The following is a 23,856-nucleotide window of genomic DNA, read 5'->3' as shown; positions in this document are numbered from 1 at the left end:
CGTGATACAGAGGGACTTCCCATCCCAGCTGGGAAAGATTCTCAGCAACAACTGGCTTACTATTCATGGAGGCGTACTGCACACAAGCCCAAAAGTCAGCACTCTCCTGATCTTCTGTCTCTGCTTATGAGTCCCCCAAAGTCAGCAATGCCGTGATCCACTGTGAAGGCTCCACAGGAAACCTACTCTGTGGCCTTTTCAGAAGACCATGACCTGCTTTGGCCATGGGTTCAGAACAGGGTGCTCAGAACTGCATTGATGAGACTGCCCACAGCTCAGCTGTGCATGCATCCATCTGGCTCTTGGGCCATCTGCATGTTAGACATGGGCTCTGGACTCAAAGTTGGGGGTCCCTCATTTATTTCCTGTGTGCATTTTTTTTTTTTTTTTTTTTTTAGGGCCACACCAATAGCATGTGGACATTACCAGGCTAGGGGCCAAACAGGAGCTGCAGTTGCATCTATGCTACGGCCACAGCAACACCAGATCCGAGCCACATGTGCAAACTACACCACAGCCCATGGTAACACTGGATCCTTAACCCACTGAATGAGGCCAGGAATCAAACCCTCGTTCTCAGGGATACTGGTTGGGTTTGTTACCGCTGAGCCACAATGGAACTCCCTGTGTGTTTTTAATAAAACTACCTACCCATGCTTGGTGCTGGAATTTTCCTCTATATAATGTTTCCTATATTTTATGGAGTTTCCATCGTGGCTCAGTGGTTAACGAGTCTGAGTAGGAACCATGAGGCTGCGGGTTCGATCCCTGGCCTCACTCAGTGGGTTAAGGATCCAGCGTTACCTTGAGCTGTGGTGTACGTTACAGATGCGGCTTGGATCTGGTGTTGCTGTGGCTCTGGCGTAGGCCTGTGGCTGCAGCTCCGATTCGACCCCTAGCCTGGAAACCTCCATATGCTGCAGGAGCAGCCCAAGAAATAGCAAAAAAAAGAAAAAAAAAAGTTTCTTCTATTTTGAATGTATTAGTAAATAGATATCAATAAAATCTAATTTAATGGATTAGATAAAATAATTTGTCTAATTTATTAGATAAAATAAAATGTAATGGGATGGTTGGGAAAATTAAGAAAGCTGATAAAGAGGGTCCCGCCTGATGCTGGGGACAGATGAAGTGTTCAGATGTCAGCTGAACTGCTGACATGAGACTGACCAATATGCTCAGGCCACCGCAGAGGCTTTTTTTTTTCTTTTTAATCATACACTGAAAAGGTTTTTCATTTCTCAAAAATTCCTGCCAAGGAAACAGGAATTGTTCTGTCTTTACTCCCCGGAAAGTTCCCAGGCAAAAATTCAACATGTGAGATAAACCTCCAAATCCCCCAAGTTCGACCCACCTCCACTAACTAAAATGCAGCATTTTCCCGTTTCCTCCTCTTTCCGTGTTCCAGGCAGTTAATGAGAAGGTGCGGGTTAAGAGTAGTGGTTTCCCCTAAAATACATTCCTTGACCTTCTGCCCTTTCTAAAGGTGTTTCCCTCTGCAACATTTGAAGAACTGTAAAGTTTCACTTTTCCCACGAGATAGCCAGTGACCACGTAAGCGAGCTGCTAACCGAAAGGCTGGACAAGAAGAAGCGGGAAAAAGAATGTTCCCAGGGAGATACGACTTACCGCACCCATTTGCCTGGAAGCCTTGTGACACGGTAAGGACGAATCTTTCCCTCCTGGAGAGATCGGCCCTCCTGAAACACGAAGATACCAAGGAATCAACACACCGTGGGATCAACATTGGCAAGTGGGCATAACAGGAAATTCAAAAGAATACACTGTCCCGCTGTGTCCTCTTCTTTAAGGGGCTAAGAATTCAGCATCGCCGCAGCCGGGGCTCGTGGCTCAGATTCAGTCCCTGGGAACGTCCATATGTTGCTCCTGTGGCCATTTAACAAAGCAGCAGCAGCAGCAGCACACTATTTAGATATTAGTGGGGAAAGCTAAATGGAACTTGGTTTTCAAAAGTTACCTTACGGTTTCTAACGCGGAGACCCCAGAGAGTGGCAGGAAATAGGTGTGAAACGCTGACCATAGATACAGAGTCCACAGTCTTTATTGTAAGCAACGGCCTAAGAGCGAGAGGCCCTCACATTTAGTTATGAAAGGAAAAAAAGAAAAGAAAAGCTTTCTCCAAAGAATTAATCGTGGCTACTGAGGTGACTACAGGATTCTGACTATGAGAAAGACAGGAAAGTATTAGCAGACAACGGAGACCTGGGATGAGAAAAGAAAGGGCTCTTTGAGAAACTTAAAAACATCCCCCATCTTGTTAATGACTGCCCAAGAATCTTCCTCTTTCACACTCCAGGGGTGAATGATCATTCTTTCTCTCTCTCTCTTTTTTTTTTTTTTTTTTTGTCTTTTTGCCATTTCTTGGGCCGCTCCCATGGCATATGGAAGTTCCCAGGCTAGGGGTCCAATGGGAGCCTACACCACAGCCACAGCAACGCGGGATCCGAGCCGCGTCTGCAACCTACACCACAGCTCACGGCAACGCCGGATCCTTAACCCACTGAGCAAGGCAGGGATTGAACCTGCAACCTCATGGTTCCCTGTCGGATTCATTAACCACTGCGCCACCACGGGAACGCTGATCATTCTTCCTCTTGATCCATCAGCAGCATCTGACACACCCAGACTTCCTCCTTTAAAATAATACTTTCTCTCTTCGCGGCCTTCAGGAGCTGATGATCCCCCTGGAGCCCGTCTCCCCACGCCCACTCCCTGCGTCGTCACTGGAACACCCCCTTCTTCCTGCCTCTCCTCACTTCCTCAGAGTTGACGCCCTTCTCTTCTCTGGCGGTGCTTACTCCTCAGGTGCCCCCCAAATCCCATCCCTGTGCTGGGGCACCTCCAGCCTCCCCTCTCTCTAAAAGCCAGACTCCTGCATCCAGCAGTGCGTGGTGTCTCCTCACGGGCTTTGCAAAGGTAACGCAATCAAAGGGAACTCTTCATTCTCACCCAGGCATCCAATCCATTCCTTCCCCGCAAAGCCTCCCCTGGGCCACGAGGGACCCTTCTGAGGCACCCTCTGCTCGGCCCCAAACCTGAGTGTTTCCCTGACTCCTCTCTCTCCCCGACATCCCACATCCACTCCTTCGGCGCATCCCAGCCACTCTTCGTCTAGATTTTACTGTGAATCGGGACGGGCGCTTTACCTCTGCTGTGTTCGATGCCCCAGCCCCAGACCAGGCACCATCAGCTTCCCCTGGCCTCCCCCCGAGGCTCCCATCCCATCTCCCTGCTTCTGTTTTTCCTCTCTTGCTAAGTCTATGCTCTAGAGCAAACACGGATTCTTTTTAACGGGAAGGAGTTCCTGTTGTGGTACAGCAGAAATGAATCTGACTAGTATCCATGAGGATGCGGGTTCGATCCCTGGCCTTGCTCCGTGGTTTGGGGATCTGGCCTTGCCGTGAGCTGTGGCAGAGGTCGCTGACACGGCTTGGATCCCACATTGCTGTGGCTATGGTGTAGGCCAGCAGCTGTGGCTCGGATTCAACCCCTAGCCTGGGAACGTCCATATGCCACAGGTGCAGCCCTCAAAAGCAATTTTAAAAAAGGGAGTAAAATCCTATCATTGTCTTCCTTGGGAAATCGTGTGACTTCCCATATCGCTAAGAACACAACCCAGCCTCCTCAGGTTAGTCCACAAAGGCCTCCGTTATCCAAAAAGGCTTCAAGCACTGCTCCATCCACCATCTCATCATCTCCTACCGGAGGAGATGCTGTTCTTTCTGGACAGGTGCACGCCCTGCGATGCAGCACTCTCCCAGCACCTGTTCCTTACTCTCTCCCATTATCGTCTACTCTTCTCCTCTCGTGGCTCACACGTCCCTGCCACGCGTTACATCCCTTATTCACCCATTTGCTTGCTGTCCGCACCACCACTGCCACTGGCACGGAAGTTCCAGGAGGGCAGGAATCTGTTTTGCTCTCTGCTCTGCTTTCAGTGTTCAGAACAATTCCCCAAGCAGAGTGGGAAGTAATAAATGGTTTTTAAATAAAATTCATTACTAATGGAATATATTTATTTATTTAGTAAGCTACACGTCGCTTATCATATGGGTGTGGTCCAGCTCAGTGAGCTCTCTCGGTTTTATAAAGTCCGCAGTTGAATCCCTATGGGCCTGGCTGGTGGTAACAGACAAGCTTCGGCATCAGTTTCTGCGTGGATGAGCGTCACATCCCTTACACACAAACACCAAGTGTGACTTTCACCCACAGTAACTAAACCTGGACACTAACCAGTTTCTATTGAACTAAAGGTAGTAAACTGTTATCAGTACATCTGAAGGCACAGAGTCAAAGTGCTCAAGACACCAAAAAAAGCAAACAAACAAAAAGGCACACACAAGGCAAAGGCCAATGATTAATATTCACACATGTGGTGACTGACCTGAGATTACACAACCATAGGAGACGATCAAAGCCAAATCATTTGATTCATGATCAACCACATAGCAACCTACACAGTTTCCATGGAAAACAGAGAAGCTTCTAGGGCCATCTGTCTTTCCTCTAGAATCTTCAGAAGATGGTATGAGGTCTGCCCATGAGTCTTTCTGTAAGTCGCTCCAAGCAGAAACACCTGGGGGCCTCACTGACTGACCGCCCAGTGGACCCAGGCTTCCTTCCGCACACACCTGAAATGCAGGATGGGGGCTTGAGGGAAGCGCCCTGTGAAGGTCAAGTTAAGCCTCCTTGGAGATTCCAGGAACTAAATGACTTTCACCATTAGTCACTTTCACAAGGGCCCCTTGCCATTTACTCTGGCCAAGGATCAGGAAAGTCATGAGGGAAACCAGATGCCTGGCTTTCATGACAAAATCCCGGGGATTTCTCAAGGACGGTCCCTTTCTCTTGAGCAGATTCAAATGCAGCCACAAATGGGGCACAGGCACAGACACACAGATACAAGCTACCTTGGCTCTATCACAAGAGATGACAGGAGACACAGCAATCATGCATGCACTCCTTCCGGGTTTTTTTCCGATCTATAATTTTCGTGTTTCAGAGAGGATCGTGAGACTAATACATCTGAGAATCAGGGTGTGTGCACACTGGGGAGATTCAACCATGGAAAGGCAGATTGTTAAGAAATGTCACGTGTTTTCCATCGTTGTTACTTTAAAGTTTTATTGACCTATAGTTGATTCACAACGTTGTGATAATTTCGTTGCACAACAAAGTGATTCGGTTATGTCCTACTCTCTCCTCGTCTCTCCTTCACAGAACACATCCTGGGGGAGAACAGGGTCAGCTCGGCCCCCTCTTCAGGGTGGCCGGGGAAGTGGCTGGTATCAAAGGGCTGCTACTCGCCCACATGCCACATCGCGAGCTGAAAACAGGGATTATAAAATAGCCATTAAAGATGCCACTTGATGTGGTTATGGAACAGTTTCTAACCCCGAAGAGAACCTAAGGAAAGACAAGAATGGGGTTAGATAGGAAAGCAGGAGGAAAATGCCAGGCAGGACTGAAGGAGCGGTTGACTTCCATTCCCAAAGAGTCTCTCCTTAAAAAAATTACTGAAAGTAGCTCTGTCTCACTTTGTTTTCATCTAAGCGTCTCTCCTGGATCACGTGGCCTAAAATAGACCTTAAACTTCTCCCCTTCGCTCATCAAATTCTGTAAATGCTAATAATCAAATATACATGTCTATAATCAATGGACACCAAGTGTATTCATGCACTTATTAAACAGATATTTAATGAGCATCTACTCTGTGACAAGCACTGCTCAGACACCAGGGCCACATGATGGACAAAAAGATAAACATACTTCCTCTTATGGGAATTAGATTCTAGTGTAAGGAGAAAGAAGATAAAAAGGTGTAAATACATAGAATGCTAGATGATAATAATTGCTGTGGATGAAGCTCCATCAATGAGGATGAAAAAGTGTTTTGAAGGGCTCAGTGTAAATATGGTAGTCCGGGAAGACTTCACTGGGAAGCAAAGCCTGGCATTTTCAACCCAGCAATACCACTCCCGGGCATATATCCAGACAAAATTTTCATTGAAAAAGACACATGCACCCGTATGTTCATCGCAGCACTATTCACAATAGCCAAGACATGGAAACAACCTAAATACCCATCGACAGATGAATGGATTAGGAAGATGTGGCACAGATATACAATGGAATACTACTGAGCCATAAAAAAGGACACAACAATGCCATTTACAGCAACATGGATGGAACTAGAGACTCTCATACTGAGTGAAGTAAGTCAGAAAAAGAAAGACAGACACCGTATGATATCATGTATATGTGGAGTCTAAAATATGGCACACATGATCCATCTACAAAACAGAACAGATCATAGACGTGGAGGACAGAGGGGAGAGGGAGGGAGTGGGATGGACTGGGAGTCTGGGGTTAGTGGATGAAAACTGTTGCATTTGGAGTGGATGGGCAATGGGGTCCTGCTGTAGAGCACAGGGAACTAATCACTTGAGATAAGGAGCAGGATGGAGGATCATGTGAGAAAAAGAATGTGTGTGTCAGTGTATAGGTGTGTGTGTGTGTGTGTGTGTGTAAACTGGGTCACTGTGTGCTACAGCAGAAATTAACAGGACATTGTGAATCAATTATGATAGAACATTCTTAAAAATAAATGACATTAATACATTCCTTCCCGAAGAAGAAGAAGAAAAGGGGGAGCACGTCCTCCAAGTACTCAAGTGGACGTGACAATGGGTGCAGAGGGAATGCGCCGGGCATGGCCAGGAAGACGTGGGGGTGGAGGGAAGCGCTCTGGAAGAAGATGAAGTTAGATTAGAAAAGGTCAGATGGCTGACAGCCTGGTAGTGACTTTGGCTTTTACTCTGAGTAACACGGAAAGTCGACAGAGGGTTTCGCGCAGAGGAGTGAATAATCAACTTTTCTTTTTTTTTTTTTTTTAATGGCTGCTATTTTGAGACTAGACGAAAGGTGAGAGATGCAGTGAAGATAGTAAGAGAAGACTAGACAAGAGGTTGCTGCGATGATCTAAGCAGAGGATAACGACGTCTCAGACCAGGTGAGAAGCCGTGGCAGCGATAAGAAGGAGTCAGAGGCTGACTATTTTGACAACAAAGCTAACAGGATGTACTACAGACACGAAGCGAGAGGCATGGTGATTGACTCCCAAGAGGAGGGCCTGGGCACCTAGAAGAACGGAGTTTCTGTAGGTCCCTGGATCCCAGGAGGAATGCAGCAAGAGTGAGTTGAGAGGGAAGGGAAACACAGACGTCCCCACCTAGAGAGCACAATCTGCACGTTCCAGCTGCGATACTTCAATGTCGTGTGAAAAGGGGAGATCCAGGGAGAAAATAAATGCAGGGTTTTTCAGCATACGGCGGGCCTTCAGACCCTTAAGGAATTCGGCAAGAAGGGAAGAGGGATGGAGGACTGAGCCTCAGGCCACTTCAAAATGAAGACGTCAAGCCATGAAGAAGAATCGCAGTGGAAAATGAAGGAGCCCGTGAAGTGAAAGGAAAACCAGCTGTATTCTGGAAGACGGGCAAAAAAAAAAATCAAGAAGGAAGCGATAATCAAGCCTATCTGATTCTTACTCATGGTTCAGGTAAGCGGGGCTTGAGCACAGATCTTGGTTTTAGTGACACAAGATTTTAGTGATGAAGACAAGGGCCGTCTCTGGGAAATACTGAAAGCAAAACAGGACACTGAAGACAGCAGGACAGATGACTCTTCTATGGACATTTACCATTTTAAAAAAGAGGAAAAATGGGGCAGTGGCTGAAGAGGCGTCCTGAGACCAAGCAATCTGGGGTTTTGCATGGGAAACAGAGAGAGGACTCAGTCCTAGTTACCTGCTGGAGGAAACAAGCTCGCGAGCTAAAAGGGGGGCTCCCAAGGGAAGAAGTGCTGGAGCCGCCTCCTTCTGGAAGGGCCGGCACTGGCTCGGACTCCAGCGTGGACAAGGCCTCCGCGTCAATGGACAGAAACGAGATTTGTGGGCGCAGAGGCCAGGAGTCGGGGTGGGGGGGTGAGGGCACGAGCCTGTGCCTCTCCTTCTAACTGCCTCTCCTTCCTCAGTGAAATGGGAAACAAGATCATCACCCGAGAGGCGAAGCTCGAAGAATAAAACTCACAGCCTAACTGGAGGGGAAACACCCAGGCACACGCTTGTGCCCTCATGCACCCGACTCCGGTCTCTGCGCCCCCCATTCTCGTTTCTGTCCAGAGAGGAAGGGCTGGCACCTGCGGGTCCCCTGCCGTCTCGCTCCAGATAAACATCGCGACAGGTGCCCAGGACAGAACACGATGTGCTGTACAGATGCAGGCTGACCCCGAGCCCACGCCTGCAGGGCGAGCAGAGCTGCGCACAGAGACAGACTTAAAGGAAGTAAAACGAAGGCAGGCAGGCCCAGCGGTCGCCTCTGCCTCCAGTTCTGTCCAGACTCCTCCACCACCACCAACGGGTTTCGGTTTGACACACCAGGAAGTTCTTTATGTACTTAAACTCGGTTATTTCTGGCGGGGAGGGGATGTAAGGAATGGAGCTGTATGTATTTTGTTGTTTGTTTTCAATTGGGAAAAACCCCAATCAACTAGGTTTTTATATGTGTCTTGCAAGGTCACCCATGCCCCTCTCCACCAAATATTTTCGATTTCAAAACGGGCCTAACGTTGTCTACTTTTATACAGACTGGAATCTCTCACATGCCTCTGGAGTCTTGGATATGTTATTTTTTAAAATTAGAATGAAACAAGTCGCATAAGGACACAACACAGAGATTTGCTGTGAATGACATGACTCACCTAATTCCGTGAAAACCGTATGTTATTATTCCCTGTTACACACAGTGAACCATGGAGGGTGTTGCTGGGACTCTGTTATCAATCTCCAATGATTATTAATTCATTCAACAAACACTTTCTAAGTCTCTAGCAGGGGTCAGGCCCATGGCATACCGCAGGAAAGAACAGATAGAGACCTTTGCCTTCATGAAGCTTTATATTCAAAAGGGAGAAATAAAGATAATGGGCAGTTAACATATTAAGAGGAAATTAATATATAAGAAAGGCCTAAGGACAAGGAGAGAAAAATATGGCGGGCAGTAGAGGAGGAAGCCAGTTTGCAGTGTATAAATGGTGTGGCCAGTATAGTTCGAGGGGCCCAGTAACATAAAAACATGGGGCCCTTTTTCAAAATTATGAAGAATTTCAAGACAGCTCCAGCAGATCCTTCACCCACACACCAGGACCCAAAAGCGCAGGTGACAGGCTCATAAAGGCAGCTTTGGCAGGAGACGAAGTCGGTAAGCGGGTGAGGGAACATACCTGAGGGCCTCCCAGGCCCTCGCAAGAACACTGCCTCATACCCTGAGCGAAACGGCACATGATGGGAGGGTTTTAATCTGGGCGACAGCATCTGTGTTGAAACATGCGACCCCGAGTCAAAACTGGAGATGAGACCAAGGATTGTCGTAACCACCACGGTGAGAGACGGGGGTGGTTTGGTCCAAAGATGGTACCCACAGGGGCGGTCAGAAGCTGAGAGACGGTGGCTAGGTCCAAAGGTGATAGCTGCAGGGGTAGCTCCAGACTCTGACACATCTAGAAGATGAAACGCACCAGATGAGGGATGGGTTTTCGGCAGGGAGAAAGGGAAGTTTCAAAAAGAGTGAAGAATGACCCCAAGGGTTTTGGCTTGAGGAACAGAAAAATGGGAGTTGCCCTGAGTCTAAACAAGGATGTCTAGACAGCTGCAGAGGTGGTGGAGGGGGTCTAGGGGGAGTTGCTCCCCCCCGGACGTCAAGATGCCACTTAGACCGTCAGGTAGTGGCGACAGTGAGCCGGCAGCTGGATTCTCAAGGGCTGTGCTGCTCCGGAGAGTGGCTGGGCTGGAGTATACACGCGGAAGTAATCAGAAAAGCCCTGATGCTGCAGAACGGCTAGAAGGAAAGGGTGCCGACAGATACAGGGTCTCCAAAAGTTCTAGACTAATCGAAATGCTTCTGTGCCACAGTCCTCTTGACCGATGCCATCTATACTGCGGTATTTACTTTTTACTCCAAAGAACTGAGATTCGAGTCTTTTGTTTGTTTCTTCTCTCAGTGTGCAGCATGTCTTGGTGAAACCGAACACCAAGGAGTTTGAAACGTGACTGAGAAGAAGTTGGGAAAACTGTTTCTAAAGATCACCATGTGTTTTCTGCAAGAGGCGTCCTATTTGATTTTGGAAGAGACTGTTTTTTTTTTTAGGGCTGCACCCGCAGCCTATAGAAGTTCCCACGCTAGGAGGCGAATTGGAGCGGCCGCCTACGCCACAGCCACAGCAACACAGGGTCCGCGCTGCATCTGCGACCTACACCACAGCTCACGACAAGGCCAGATCCTTAACCCACTGGGTGAGGCCAGGGGTCGAACCGCATCCTCATGGATCCTAGTCGGGTTTGTTACCGCTGAGCCACAGTGGGAACTCCTAGACCATTTATTTTGTAGTCTTCGGAATAACCCTTCTGTTGCATTAAATGTAAAGAAAGACAACTAGCACATTTGTGTTGTCATAATGAACCCAAATTTAGATAATAAATATTCTGGAATAAATGTAATAAATAGTTGGGAAAGTTAACTAGGAGGTTGCCCAGAGGCTGCGTGTTATTTACGTTTGGCAGTGGAAAGAAGGAGCTGTCCAGAGACGGGAGAGACCAGCAAGGGACTGGGTATGGGCTGTGGCTTGTACCTCGTGAAAGGGTTGCTTGTGGCAGACATGGCACAGAGGGGCCCCTTTACCCAGCTCTTACGACTGTCTATGTTCAAGCAATGCTGTGGGAAGGCCTCAAAAGGAGGCCCGAGAGTGGAGGGCTGTTTTCCCCAGGTCTATTCGGAACCAAATCCACGAGGCCGGCCCGCCTCCCAGGACGACAGGGAGCAGCTGCTCCTCCCGGAGCATCTGGAGACAGCTTCCCTGGCAGGCCCCCGTCACCTCCTGAGAGGCGTCCTCAAGAGAGCGAGGATGCGGGGGGCTGGGGGGGTGAAGACAGGAAACACCGGCAGGTGGAGGAGACAGACGGCAGGAGGTGAGGGCCACGGGGCCACTTCTGAGGCACCCCTTTCAAGGAGCTCAGGTATTTGAAGATGTCTTACAGAAAAGGAGTGATACTCAGACATGACAGCAAAAGACCCATCGGGGTCACTGTAGTTTAGCGCACTGTTTGTTTGTCTGTTTTTAGGGCCACACCTGGGGCATAAGGAAGTTCCCAAGCTAGGGGTCACATGGGAGCTGCAGCTGCCAGCGGATGCCACAGCCACAGCCACACAGGATCCGAGCCGCATCTGTGGCTTATGCCACAGCTCGCGGCAATGCCAGATCCTCGACCCACTGAGCAAGGCCAGGGATTGAACACGGTGCCGTGTGAGCAACTGGGGAGAGATGATTTTGGAGAGAGGCAATGTCAGGTTCTTAACCTGCTGAGCCATGATGGGAAACTCCTAGCTCACTGTTTATTGATATGATCCCCCCCCACCCCCAGTTGGTGAAAAAGATGGGCTCGCACCTGCAGGTGTTCTAGCTCCACCGAGGGCCTGAGGGACTGTGTATTTCTCAGCGGATTTCTTTGCAATGGGTTTTTCTTCGACGCGGCCCGCTGGCCACGGGGAAGTAACACAGGACCCCTTCGTCTCTCTAAGCCTAGTGAGGGGCAGTCACTTTCTTTCCAGTCTTCCTCTGATCGCCTTTCTCGAACCCGTGTCACAGTCGGAGAGATGAGCGGGAAGAGAATGCTCGAGACTAGAACCCGAAATGCGTACAGATTCACGCTGCCTGTGGCAATTGGAAACGCAGAGGCCCAAGCCTGGGAACTGTGTCTGGTCACGTATGATGGAGCATGAGAATGTGAGAAAATAGAATGCGTACGTGTGTGTGACTGGGGCACCATGCTGTACAGCAGGAAAAAAAAAAACTGTACTGGGGAAATAATTAAAAATATATATATATATGTATATATATATAAAGAGATGCAGAGACCCTTGCTGAGCAAGGGTATTACACGCCCACCGCCTCTCACAGGTCAACGGGATGAGCAAACCCTAGAGGTGATGCTATTCAGCAACTCGGGGTGCTATGGGTTCCAGTGCTGCTTCCAGTGCTGTTTTCAAGGCCAGTGTCAAGTAGAGCTCTTCCGCCTTCCAACGTGCATTCAGTTTATCCTCGGAAGCAAAGACAGCTTCCATCTGGGGGTGTATGAATGGGCCAGAAGAGGTGAATTGGCCCTAATACATGAAGAGAAGAGGGAATATGTCTCCTTTTCATGTTTTTTTTTTTTTTTTTTTTTTTTTTTTTTTGTCTTTTTGCTATTTCTTGGGCCGCTCCCGCGGCATATGGAGGTTCCCAGGCTAGGGGTCTAATCGAAGCTGTAGCCACTGGCCTACGCCAGAGCCACAGCAACGCGGGATCCGAGCCGCATCTGCAACCTACACCACAGCTCACGGCAATGCCGGATCGTTAACCCACTGAGCAAGGGCAGGGACCGAACCTGCAACCTCATGGTTCCTAGTCAGATTTGTTAACCACTGCGCCAACACGGGAACTCCATGTTTTTTTTTTTTTAACTTTTTTTTTTTTTTTGGCTCTGTCCATGGCATGTGAAAGTTCCCGGGCCAGGGGTTGAACCTCCGCCACAGCTGTGACAACACTGGATCCTTAACCCACGGCAACACTGGGGAACTCCTCCTTTTCATGTTTTAAAAAATATAACTATCTCCTGCAGTTTCAAACGGGATAAAACATGCCTAACTGTTAAACTTTAAGTTTTGTAATCTGAAAATAACAAAAAAGCTTTAGGATTATATCATGTATGTCAGGTAACTTTTTCATTCTGAGACGTCACATAAAATAGAGTTTCTGAGAGTTCCCGTTGTGGCTCAGCGGTAAGGAATCCAACTAGGATCCATGCGGATGAAGGTTCGATTCCTGGCCTTGTTCAGTGGGTTAAGGATATGGCACTGCCATGAGCAGTGGTGTAGGTCGCAGATGCAGCTCAGATCCCACACTGCTGTGGCTGTGCTGGAGGCCGGCACCCAGAGCTCTGATTCGACCCCTAGTCTGGGAACTTCCATAGGCTGCTGGTGTGGCCCTAAAAAGAAAAAAAAAATCATTAAAAAATAAGTAAAATGAGGAGCATTTAAAAAAAAAATAGGGTTTCTCAGCCCAGGCATGACAGACAGGTGGGCTGGATGGTTTTCACTGAAGGAGGGCACCCTGTGCCCACAGCACATGGACCACCACCCCAGTCTCTAACCTGCCTCAGAGTTTTCTTTTTTCTTTTTTCTTTTTCTTTTTTTTTTGTCTTTTGTCTTTTTAGGGCCACATCCGTGGCATATGGAGGTTCCCAGGCTAGGGGTCTAATCAGAGCTGTAGCCGCCGGCCTACGCCACAGCCACAGCAACAGAGGATCTGAGCCGAATCTGCGACCTACACCACAGCTCACGGCAACCACTCCAAGTGTCTCCTGAAGCTGCTGTTCCCTGGGTGGCAAAAGCACCCCTGCCAGAGAACCACCGACACAGGATCTATCACTTTACCATTATAATAGAGATGGAAAGTTCTTTTTCAGGCTATATTTTGTTATTCTTTCATGGTGGACAACCATTTTGAGGTCACTGACCAAGGGAAGATGGCACAGCGTTGCCAAAAGGATGATATAAAACATCCCTCCTCCCCAAATCATCACACCATGTACCCTGTCACTTGAAGAAGCACACAGTGATCCTTTATCTCTGTAGCACAGCCTACTGCTCCCTGATGACACAGCTGACTAACCTACTTCCTTCTTCAGAAATGCAACGGCCTAGAAACAGCAAGTCTCAGGCAATTTCTGTCCACTCAGTAGGATCTATGTCACTAAGCCGGGCAACCGGCAGGAAGACCACAAAACTCCGCTGGAGGAGCCTGTCAGTTTGTCATTTGTTTACTGATAACGGCTTAACTTTGAGCACACGGTACCACGGGTATCTTTTAGAAACAACTGCTTTTCACGTCTGACATTTAAGAGGCTCTTTGATAATTACTTAGATTTCCATTCCACGGGAGAAAGGAAATGGGTAGAAACTTGGAAATGACTGGACTCAATAAATAAGTCCAGGCTCTTTTTTTTTTTTTTTTTTTCTTGTGTAACCCGTGACAGTCTTGTTTGCCCTTGGATGAAAAGCTCATATGCCAGAGTCCCTGCAGCTACACCACTTCTTCCCAGGAGTATAAGGAGGATCTTTGGGGTGGAGCGTATTTTCAAGACTAGATGAACAAGCCACTGATTTCAAGTAATATTTGGTGTAAAATGAAACCAGCAAAGTCACTGAATCTGGCTAGTTTCTATACTATATGATGTTCACTCTTGATGGCAGTTGAACTGCTGATCCTGTTTGGCTGACTTTCTTCCATTAGGTATCAAAGGTCTGGAGACGAAGAAACAAAACTTGGCACAGGTGGATGTTTGGAAATAATGCGGACACAATGTTGCATTCAACCCCTATTTTTAAACTTCCTCTACTTAAACTTTTTTCAGAGCTCTCCCCCTTTCAAAGGAGTTCTCCAGACCAGAACATTCAGGTGGTGCCATGTCTGAAAAAAAAAAAAAAAAAAAAAAAAAAAAAAAAAAGGATGTAAAGAGGAAAAACCTGTTTCAATTATTCCCAGGCTGTTTTAATGAGGAACCAGCAAGAAAGGAGGGAACAGGATCTTCCTCTGCTCTCAGACCAGAAAACAGAGCAGCAGAGTCAGGTGGATACTTTCTACTGTGAGCGAAACTTAGCCAGATAATAACATGCAGACGTCTGAATAAAACTTCATTCTTTGGAAAGTCTTCAGATGTTTTTCGGTGAATTTCTTGCTGCACATAAAACGATTTTTGAGAAATGTTTTTCCCTCTCTAATTAAAAAATAATAATAATATTCAATAGCAACTGTCAAGACGGGGAGAAAAAAAGGAAAGAAAACAAGCCAAGCCGCAAAGCCCCATCTTCGCCGAGTTCCTGTTCGCTCAGGGCAGCTTGTGACGTAGGCTCGCTCTATTTTGAATTGACAGATTAGACACATTCATTCAGAGAGGAAACTGGCTTTGGCACAGTCTGCAGAAGAAAATAGCATTCACAGAACTGTTATTCAAGAAGAAGCCCACAGCGCTGTATTTCTTGTTTAAATGAACCTTAGCTTAGCTCACACAAGAGGGAAAACAGGTGTATTTTACAGTGGGTGACTTCTGATTTAAAATGTGAACAAAGCCTTGTCAACAATTATTGGAATCTGACAAAGAACCATACCTCATAACCTAGGGGGTGGCGGGTTTGGGGTCCCGCTGCTGGAACCCCAGCAGCATTGGAAGAGGGAGACCTGCTTTGCTCCGGGTGCCTTACAGAGCCTGGAGCGGTGCTGCCTTGTTTACCCGCAACCACCTCGGGGCTGAGATGGGAAACAGCTGTGCTTGTGACATCAGCAGCAGAGCTGAGATGCTCAGGCTACCAAGTTCTTTGCCCAGGCCTGCCCGGCCTTGTCTGTAACCCTCACCTGGCACTGAAGCTTCTTGGAACTCTGAGATGTCACATCTCCGCCTAGGATCGAATTTAATGCAATAAAGAATAATTCTCTTACGGAAGAGACCTGGTCCACCCTTTTGAACAAGAAGCGTGCGTGCCTGAAATGTGAAGATGATTTCTGGCTGCCATAATTTCATGGCCTTGGACCACTGTGCGCCATAGACTACCGCTCTGCTCTAAACATTTAGGCAATTCCATAGCAACGCACATAAATCACGGCCCCTAGAGGTCTGCATTCCTCCACCTCTGTGTCAAGGACCAGAGAAACTCCTGAGGAGAGGAGCCAGGCTGCGGAGCACTGCGTCTGAACTGCTCCCTTGTGGTAGCGATCGCGGGAACTTGGAACAGAAACGCATCCCAGGATTTTACATTCCGTTCTTGACATGCCTCCCCCACCCCAATCCTTGCAGTTCTCTGGTTTGATCTAAACGGCATCAAGTAATCCTCTTATTCAATTCTTTGAAGGGCTAATAAAAGGTGACTACTTTATAGCTCATCTTCTTTTTCTTTCCAAAGTGGAAAACTAGATTATCACCTTTCTATTACCTAACGTGTTTTGTATAAAAGTATTACTGGAGAGGACAGAGGTGCACATGTGTCTTTCTAAGGTCTCCTTCTCCTTCTGTGGCTCTTGACTTGTGGAAGTACATTCCTCATTGCGGCTTGCCTTTGACCCAGACAACAAAAATTCTACTTTATCATAATAGCCATTGGCATTCAAATCGGGTTTCTACAGTGTCCAGCACAGAGGTTTTGTTTTTTGTTTTTTTGGGGTTTTTTGTCTTTTTGTCATTTTAGGGCCACACCTGCCAGCATATGGACGTTCCCAGGCTAGAGGTCCAATCGGAGCTGTAGCCACAGGCCTACAGGGATCCAAGCTGCATGTGTTACCTGCACCACAGCTCACAGCAACGCCGGATCCTTAACCCCTGCGGGAGGCCAGGAATCAAACCCATGTCCTCATGGATCCTAGTCGGGTTCGTTAACCACTGAGCCATGACAGCAACTGCCCAGCACAGAGGTTTTGTTTTTTTTTTTTTTTTTTTTTATTTTCATTTTAGCAGCTTAAACAACAAACATTTCTCTTCTCAGACTTTCTCCAGAAGCAGACTAGCTGGGCGGTTCTGGTGTAAGATCTCTCGTTCATGAGACTGTGGTCAAGCTGTCCGCAGGGTCCACAGCCATCCGTTTTCATATTCTTGGCTTTGTTATATAACGTTCAACAGATTCTCTCTTTTCCTTTTTGGGTTTAAATTTGCCATTAAGGGATTTGTCCTTTGTCATTAAGGGATCATCAGCCTCCCTCTGGCTGAAGCATCTCGTCTTCACGTGACGTCCTCGGAAAGCAGGACCATTGGTTGAAATAATCCCCCTACTGCATCGGTGGGGAGGAGCCCTGAAGCAGGTCCAGTCAGGGGGACCACTCCAAGTCCCCGGGGCTCCGTCCGCTGGTCAGAGGTGCACATAAATCACCGGACCTCCTGTGAGATGCAGATTCCGCTTCCTGAGCCTGCGATCCGGCATCAAACGCAGAGATTTTCAAACAATGTGCGCGGTACCCCCTCTGCCGCATCCTCCCTCTATCAACCTTACGAGGCAAGTAACTACCCTCCCCACATTCTGTTCAAACATCTTCCGAGACGTTACTCTCCAGCTGCAAAGGCCCTACTTACGTCCCGGTGATGTCTCCTCACACGGGTCTAAACTTACTGCCTGTTACTTGGCTTCTTTTCAACTGTGTCCTGTAGTCATTTGCAGAATCGCTTCTACAGCCGTCACACCTGACCCTCAAACCACCTGTGTGGCAGGCAAGGCCAACAATATCCCAGCTTTGTGAACAAGGAAATAGGCACAGAAGGGGCACGTTCTCAAGGTCACGAAGCTAAGCTGCGGCACTGAAACTCCAGCTCTACATACCAGTTCCCCAAACTTAATTCTTTTTTTTTTTTTTTTTTTTTTTTGCCTTTTTTAGGGCCGCACCTGTGGCATAAGGAGGTCCCCAGGCTTGGGGTCGAATTGGAGCCACAGCCACCGGCCTACGCCTCAGCCATGCCAGATCCAAGCTGAATCTGTGACCTACACCACAGCTCAAGGCAACACTGGATCTTTAACCCACTGAGTGAGGCCAGGGATGGAACCTGCATCCTCATGGATACCAATCAGATTCGTTTCCGCCGAGCCACGATGGGAACGCCCCCAAACTTAATTCTGCCTCCCCAAGGCCAAATAACAATAGTACCACAATCAAACCTGCGAAAGATTTCAGCCCATCTTAAAGACCTGCAGCAACTGAGAACTGGAAATGGCCTTACAGGTTATGAAATGTAATGGGCCCCCCTTTATACACTGTGGCTCTGGGACTCCAGGACTATGTGACACTGCAGAGCTACTCGGCCGTACCATGACCTACTGACCTCCAGAGACGGCATCTTCTGCTACACTTGACGATCTCACTCCCTTAAAAGCCCCCTGGCTTTTTTTTTTTTTTTTTTTTTGCTTTTTAGGACCACACCCATGGAGTATGGAAGTTCCCAGGCTAGGGGTTGAATGGGAGCTACAGCTGCCAGCCTACACCTCACGGCAGTGATGGATCTGTAACCCCCTGATCGGGGCCAGGGATTGAACCCACATCCTCATGGATACTAGTCAGTTTGTTACTGCTGAGCCACAATGGGGACTCCCCCACTTAGCATTTTTACCTTTCCAAGAGAAGTGCCAGTCACCTCTCTGTGGTTCGAGACTGCTAGTCTGAGAGATGTGCCTCCGCCAAAGAGATGTCCCGCCTCCCACAGCTGGACCACACTCACGTCACCTCTGGACAGTAGATCCCGCGGCCCACTGAGCCCAGAGCACTGGCCCTGTACTGTTATTCAAGCTGTAATCAGAGTCCCCCCTCCACCAAGTCCTGGCTGCCCTCCCGGACGGCAGGAAACCTCTCCTCCCTAGGAGCTCAGAGCACCTGCAGCTTCATCTCACCATCTCCCAGAGACCCTGCCCACCGTCTCACTTCTCACGGCCCCATCCCGCCCCCACGGCGCCCTTTCCCCAGGAGTCCAGGACTGTGGCTACATAGCCAGCTATTTCTTCTTCCTAGAACCCTCTTCTAACCCCACATATTAAACCATCTAGAAAATTCCTGCTTAGCCTTAACATCTCAGTAAAAAGACCGCTTCTTCCCTGAAGTCCCTACTGATGTCCCCAGGTGACACAGGAGGGCCCCTTGGGTCCCCAGCTCATGCTGTACGATGCTCCCGCAGATCAGCGCTCTGACGAGACTGCTGGTGTCCTCAGGTCTGGTTCTTCTCTGAAAGTTCACGTTAGGGACACAACCATCTGCTTCTCTGCGCTGAGGACAGGGCCCCGCACACAGCCAGAGCTTCGTCGGTGTTCAGGGAATCACAAAGTGAAAGGCGAGTGCCCACACAGTGAAGACATCCTGTGCTCTGAGCTTGAGAAGCAGAGTTAGACGCTTGGAGGAGAAGCGGTCAGCAGGGAGCCGGTCGTGGGCATCACAGGCCTGGCTAATTCCTCCAGCAATTGTAGGGCGAGGCTGGAGAAAGACACAGCGGCCCCTTGTTGAGTATCATTGTTCTTTCAGGAGCCGGAGCATCGTGCCTGCAGGTGAGGTCTCGTCTCCAACCGCACGTCTCCAGAGCTAGCACCCTGGCTGTACTGACCTCTACCCCTCCACTCAGCAGACTTTCGGAAACCTACCTTCTTCGGTTATTTGTCCCGTTTCAGCAGATGCTCCAGCTCCTCCCCACGGGACAACCTTGTAATCAGCCTTCCCTGGACAGCATTAAGGCGGCCTGGGGACAACTGCTCCGATTCCTTCTGGAGCTCACCTCTTCTATGTTCCCAAACTCTCCATCCACAACGAGTCAAGCCTCTAACCCGCGGGCCCGAGACGGTGCGTCTGTCTTCCTGCCAGACCGTGAACTACATAGAAGCATGGGACTCACCTATATCATGTGTGGTTTTCAAAGCTCATCAAGGGTTAGCACTTTTCATGGAACAAGAATGTACTAATACACGTAAAAGATACGAGAGGGAAGAAAAGCAGGAGGAAAGCAGAAAGACACAAAGACCCCTGGGTGGCTAGTTTTCCTTCCGGATGCAAAGTAGTTTCTGTCGATTAAAAGATTTGGAAGTATGGCAAAGTCATAGCGATTTCTTTCTTCCGCTCGGGAGCAAGGGTGCAGACGCAGGAGGCGGTCTGGAGCCAACTTCCAGGCCCTGCTCTAGAGCTTCTTGGATGTCAGGAGTCAGTACCCAGCCCTCAGCCATGGGAACCCACTTGCTGGTGTCCCAGTGTTGGAAGATGGTCACAATGGCGGCAGCGACAGCTTCTTTTTCTTGTTTTCGTCTTTTTGACTTTTAGGGCCACACCCACGGCATATGGAAGTTCCCAGGCTAGGGGTCCAATCGGAGCCAGAGCAACATGGGATGTGAGCCATGTCTGCAACCTACACCACAGCTCATGGCAACGCCGGATCCCTAACTCACTGAGCAAGGCCAGGGATTGAACCTACATCCTCATGGATGCTAGTCGGGTTCATTAACCGCTGAACCACGACAGGAACTCCTTTTTTTCTTTTTTCTTTTCTTTCTTTCTTTTTTTTTTGATGCCAACACCGGCAGCATATGGAAGTTCTCAGGCCAAGGGTTGAATTAGAGCTGCAGTTGCCGGCTTACACCACAGTCATGGCAATACCCGGTCTGAGTCCCATCTGCGACCTACACCGCCGCTGGTGGCAACTAGATCCTTAATCCCCTGAGCAGGGCCAGGGATCAAACCCGTATCTTCACAGACACTATGTCGGGTTCTTAACCTGCTGGGCCACGACGGGAACTCCAGCAATAGTTTCTTAATGCCCAGATGCTAACACCTGCATTACAGCTCCAGGAACTGCTATAGATCTTAGAGCTCTAGCAAAGACCTCAAGGTCGCAGCTTCCTAGTGGGGCCAATCCGGGGTCAGGCCTGAGGCCCAGCCGAGACTCATCTCTTGTCACTTCTAATATTTGTGAAAGCACATAATTTCCTGTATTAAAACCATTATTGCTAAAACATCTAGAGTGATAGTTTCTGTTTCTTATCATTGATCTTGTCAGGTACAGTAACAGGGACCAAGAGGATGGGGGACGTGCGGGTGGGAAGAGGGGGTGTTCCTGTCTGGAAAAGCTCAGAGCTGTCAAAAGCATCGACCTTTGTTCCAGGCAACACCTGCTGACAGCCGCTGACCTCGCTTCTTTTTTTTTTTTTGTCTTTTTGCCATTTCTTGGGCTGCTTCCGAGGCATGTGGAGGTTCCCAGGCTAGGGGTCGAATTGGAGCTGTAGCCACCAGCCACAGCCACAGCCACAGCAGCGTGGGATCCGAGCCGCCTCTGGGACCTACACCACAGCTCCCAGCAACACCGGATCTTTAACCCACTGAGCGAGGCCAGGGCTCAAATCCGCAACCTCTTGGTTCCTAGTCGTATACGTTAACCACTGCGCCAAGACGGGAACTCCTGACCTCCCTTCTTTAGAGCACGGGAGGAAAAGGATCTACGTCGGGGAGTCCTTCCTGGTCCCTTCTGAGATGTGCCTGCATCTCCTGCAACTCAGGTGGGCCTTTCTCCAGGACCCCAAAGCCCCTCGTCTGAAATGGAACCATCAGGAAGGACAGGGCCTCTGACTTCCAGTCTCTGCTCGAGAACAGAGTCCTGACGTCCCCAGCCGCCAGCTGGCAGACACCTGGCCTCATCTTCTGCCCACACCAACCCTTTACAGTTTTCACTTCCCCGACCTGCCTTGAGCCCCGCCCTCCACCCCCCACTCCTTGCCGGGGCCCCTCCAAGCGCATCTGAATGGAGCTCAGTGATTTTGCCCGCTGTCAGTAGATACTGAAGAAAGTCTGATTTCACCCCTTTAATGGGCAGCTTTGCTTGTCTTTGAGAAGAGAAAGCTCTACCCTTTCTTTTTCTTCTACTCTTGTTAGTGCTATTTGCTGTCCAATGAAATCAAAATAATATAAATATTTTTTCTTTTTAGGACCACACCTAAAACCATGTGGAGGTTCCCAGGCTAGGGGTCGAATCCGAGGTGCAGCGGCCTGCCTACACCACAGCCACAGCAACACCAGATCCGAGCCGCATCTGCAAACTACACCACGGCTCCCCACAACGCCAGATCCTTCACTCACTGAGCGAGGCCAGGGATGGTTCTGTATCGTCCTCAAGATACTAGTGGGGTTCATAACCTGCTGAGCCACAACGGGAACTCCTAATTTTTCCATAAAGCTTCGTATTGCTTTATTTTAAACCCCAAAGATTATGAAATGTCATAATGATTTGCTTTGGGTGGCTATGAAAGCACATTTTCTGTACCTCTTTTAATGGGGGAGATGTTTTCCAGAATTCCAGATGAAACCCAGAGATTCCCTCCAGAATTTCCTGTGATTTTTACCCAGATCTGATAGACTAGTCAGTATTACACTTAGTATTACAAACCAATCAATGAATGTTACAAATTTCTAGTCTCCTTAGAGTGTCAGGCTAAATATTAATCATCAGTGTCCCTTCAAATTTCATCTGCACAACTTGGATTTAGTGTAGGAACTATAAACTATGAAATAAGCTCACACCAAGAGTCATTTTTGCCAACAGGCTGCAAAGAAATTCCTGTTGCTGGTTCAGAAGGGACATTTTCTGGAATAGAGACAGAGGTTCACTCTTTCCCTGGCCTTTGATTAAACAGAAGTCCTTCAAAGGAGCGTGAATTCTCTGAAATTTATAGAAACGTGTGTATTATAAGACGCAGCTCGCTACCCTCTTCGTTTCATAAAACTGCTAGGTTTTGCATTTGCAGGAAATGAGTAATTAGTCAAACAGGCAGAGTCCCACTATTTTCAGGTCTCTTGAGCGGATGAAAACGGTTGCTCAAGAGGGACTTTATAGGTACATAGCATTTGAGGCTATACTTGTTCAATGCTTCTGACCTGGCAGACAGACACGCTGACAGATGCGGTTCTGGGTTAAGCTTTAAGAACGTTTGCAAAATCCCCCTGTTGACTAAGTCTCAGTTCACTGTCGTCCCAGGGAGGTGGCCTCTGGACATCCCCTTTGAACTTTTTTTTTTTTTCCTTTGAAGGGCTCATGCAAGGAACTGTGATTCACTGAATATTCTTTCCTAAAAAGAAAAGCACCTCCATGGACACCTTGAAAATTTCCAGTAAGAAGAGCCCACCGCCAATTTTTCTCATTTTTCCTGGTCACTTCTAATGAGGCACCCGTGAAAAAAGTGAACACCCTCCAAGCTACAGCCTGAACATCCGTAGGTCTCCGTGAGGCCCCACCTCACCAGCTCCCAGGGAAATCTGGAACGTTTCTCCATTTTTAAAAGAAATATCCCTCTTTTCCGCTTCTGACCTCCTGAGACTAGCACACAGATGGAAGAAGAGAGAACCTGCCCCAAGCTATGTGAAGTCTTTAGGAGAGATTAGTATCTGTGGCTACAATACAGGGATTATAATGGTAATTATTGGGGATAACATGATGAAAACAATCATTTATACTTTTCCTAACGGAGGGAGGAAGGCAGCCTTTTGGAGCTCTAAGTATGATTTCCAATTGTGCAAACTTTCTTCACATGAATGGTCTCCCATTTCTATGTGATACCAAGTTAGGACCAACAAAACCGCAAACAAACAGGGCTTGGCTGTCATGAGAGCAGTAAGAACAGATGTCACTCGGGAGGTACTGCGAGAGGAGAAAGGGGATTTCAGCGCAGATCTGGGCTCAGTGCTGAGGATGGCACTGGGCATGTGGGAATTTACAGCCAAGGAGCAGGGCGGGCGGCGGTGGGTGGAAAGTATGAAAAGGAACCACAGGGGGAGGGAGCATCCTGGCCCAAGTGACCTAATGGGATTCCCTCTGAAGACAGGCCAGGGGAGCAGACACCTCCCGTGGTTGGCGAAGGATGAGGAAACCAGTCGCATCCTGAGGGGGACGGGACACAGAGGAGGGAGGTGCTTGCTAATACGCGGACTCAGCAGGAGTCTGGCTGAAACTGGACTTTTCAAGAAGGTGCACAAGTGGGCCTACGAGAAGGTTCCGATGCCTGATGACAGTTGGGTCGAGCAAAGCATCTTTGGCATGAGCATCTCTGGCACTGAGGAAATTTCCGTGCCAAGAAATTCATCAAAAATGACAGACGGCGTGTCCCCACGGTGTACGACTCTTCCACTGAGAATACGCACTTGATCGCAGCCCACTGCATTCTTGTTATAAATGAGGAGCAATTGAACTACACAGGCGGGTAC

At 48.5% G+C, this 23,856-nt stretch overlaps 1 long non-coding RNA gene across 1 annotated transcript in view; it reads right to left on the bottom strand.

Annotated features, from left to right (window-relative positions):
- LOC102166310 overlaps positions 1-23,856 on the bottom strand; it is a 381,125-nt gene that overhangs the window by 348,767 nt on the left and 8,502 nt on the right. Inside the window, exon 2 of the long non-coding RNA XR_002336117.1 lies at positions 1,630-1,700. This is a non-coding gene — a long non-coding RNA (uncharacterized LOC102166310). The remainder of the gene's footprint in view (positions 1-1,629; positions 1,701-23,856) is intronic.

The sequence above is a fragment of the Sus scrofa genome, chromosome 10 (assembly GCF_000003025.6).
Source record: "Sus scrofa isolate TJ Tabasco breed Duroc chromosome 10, Sscrofa11.1, whole genome shotgun sequence".
Classification (NCBI taxonomy): domain Eukaryota; kingdom Metazoa; phylum Chordata; class Mammalia; order Artiodactyla; family Suidae; genus Sus; species Sus scrofa.
The sequence above is the reverse complement of the archived record's forward strand: the minus strand, read 5'-3'. Positions and strand labels throughout refer to the sequence as shown.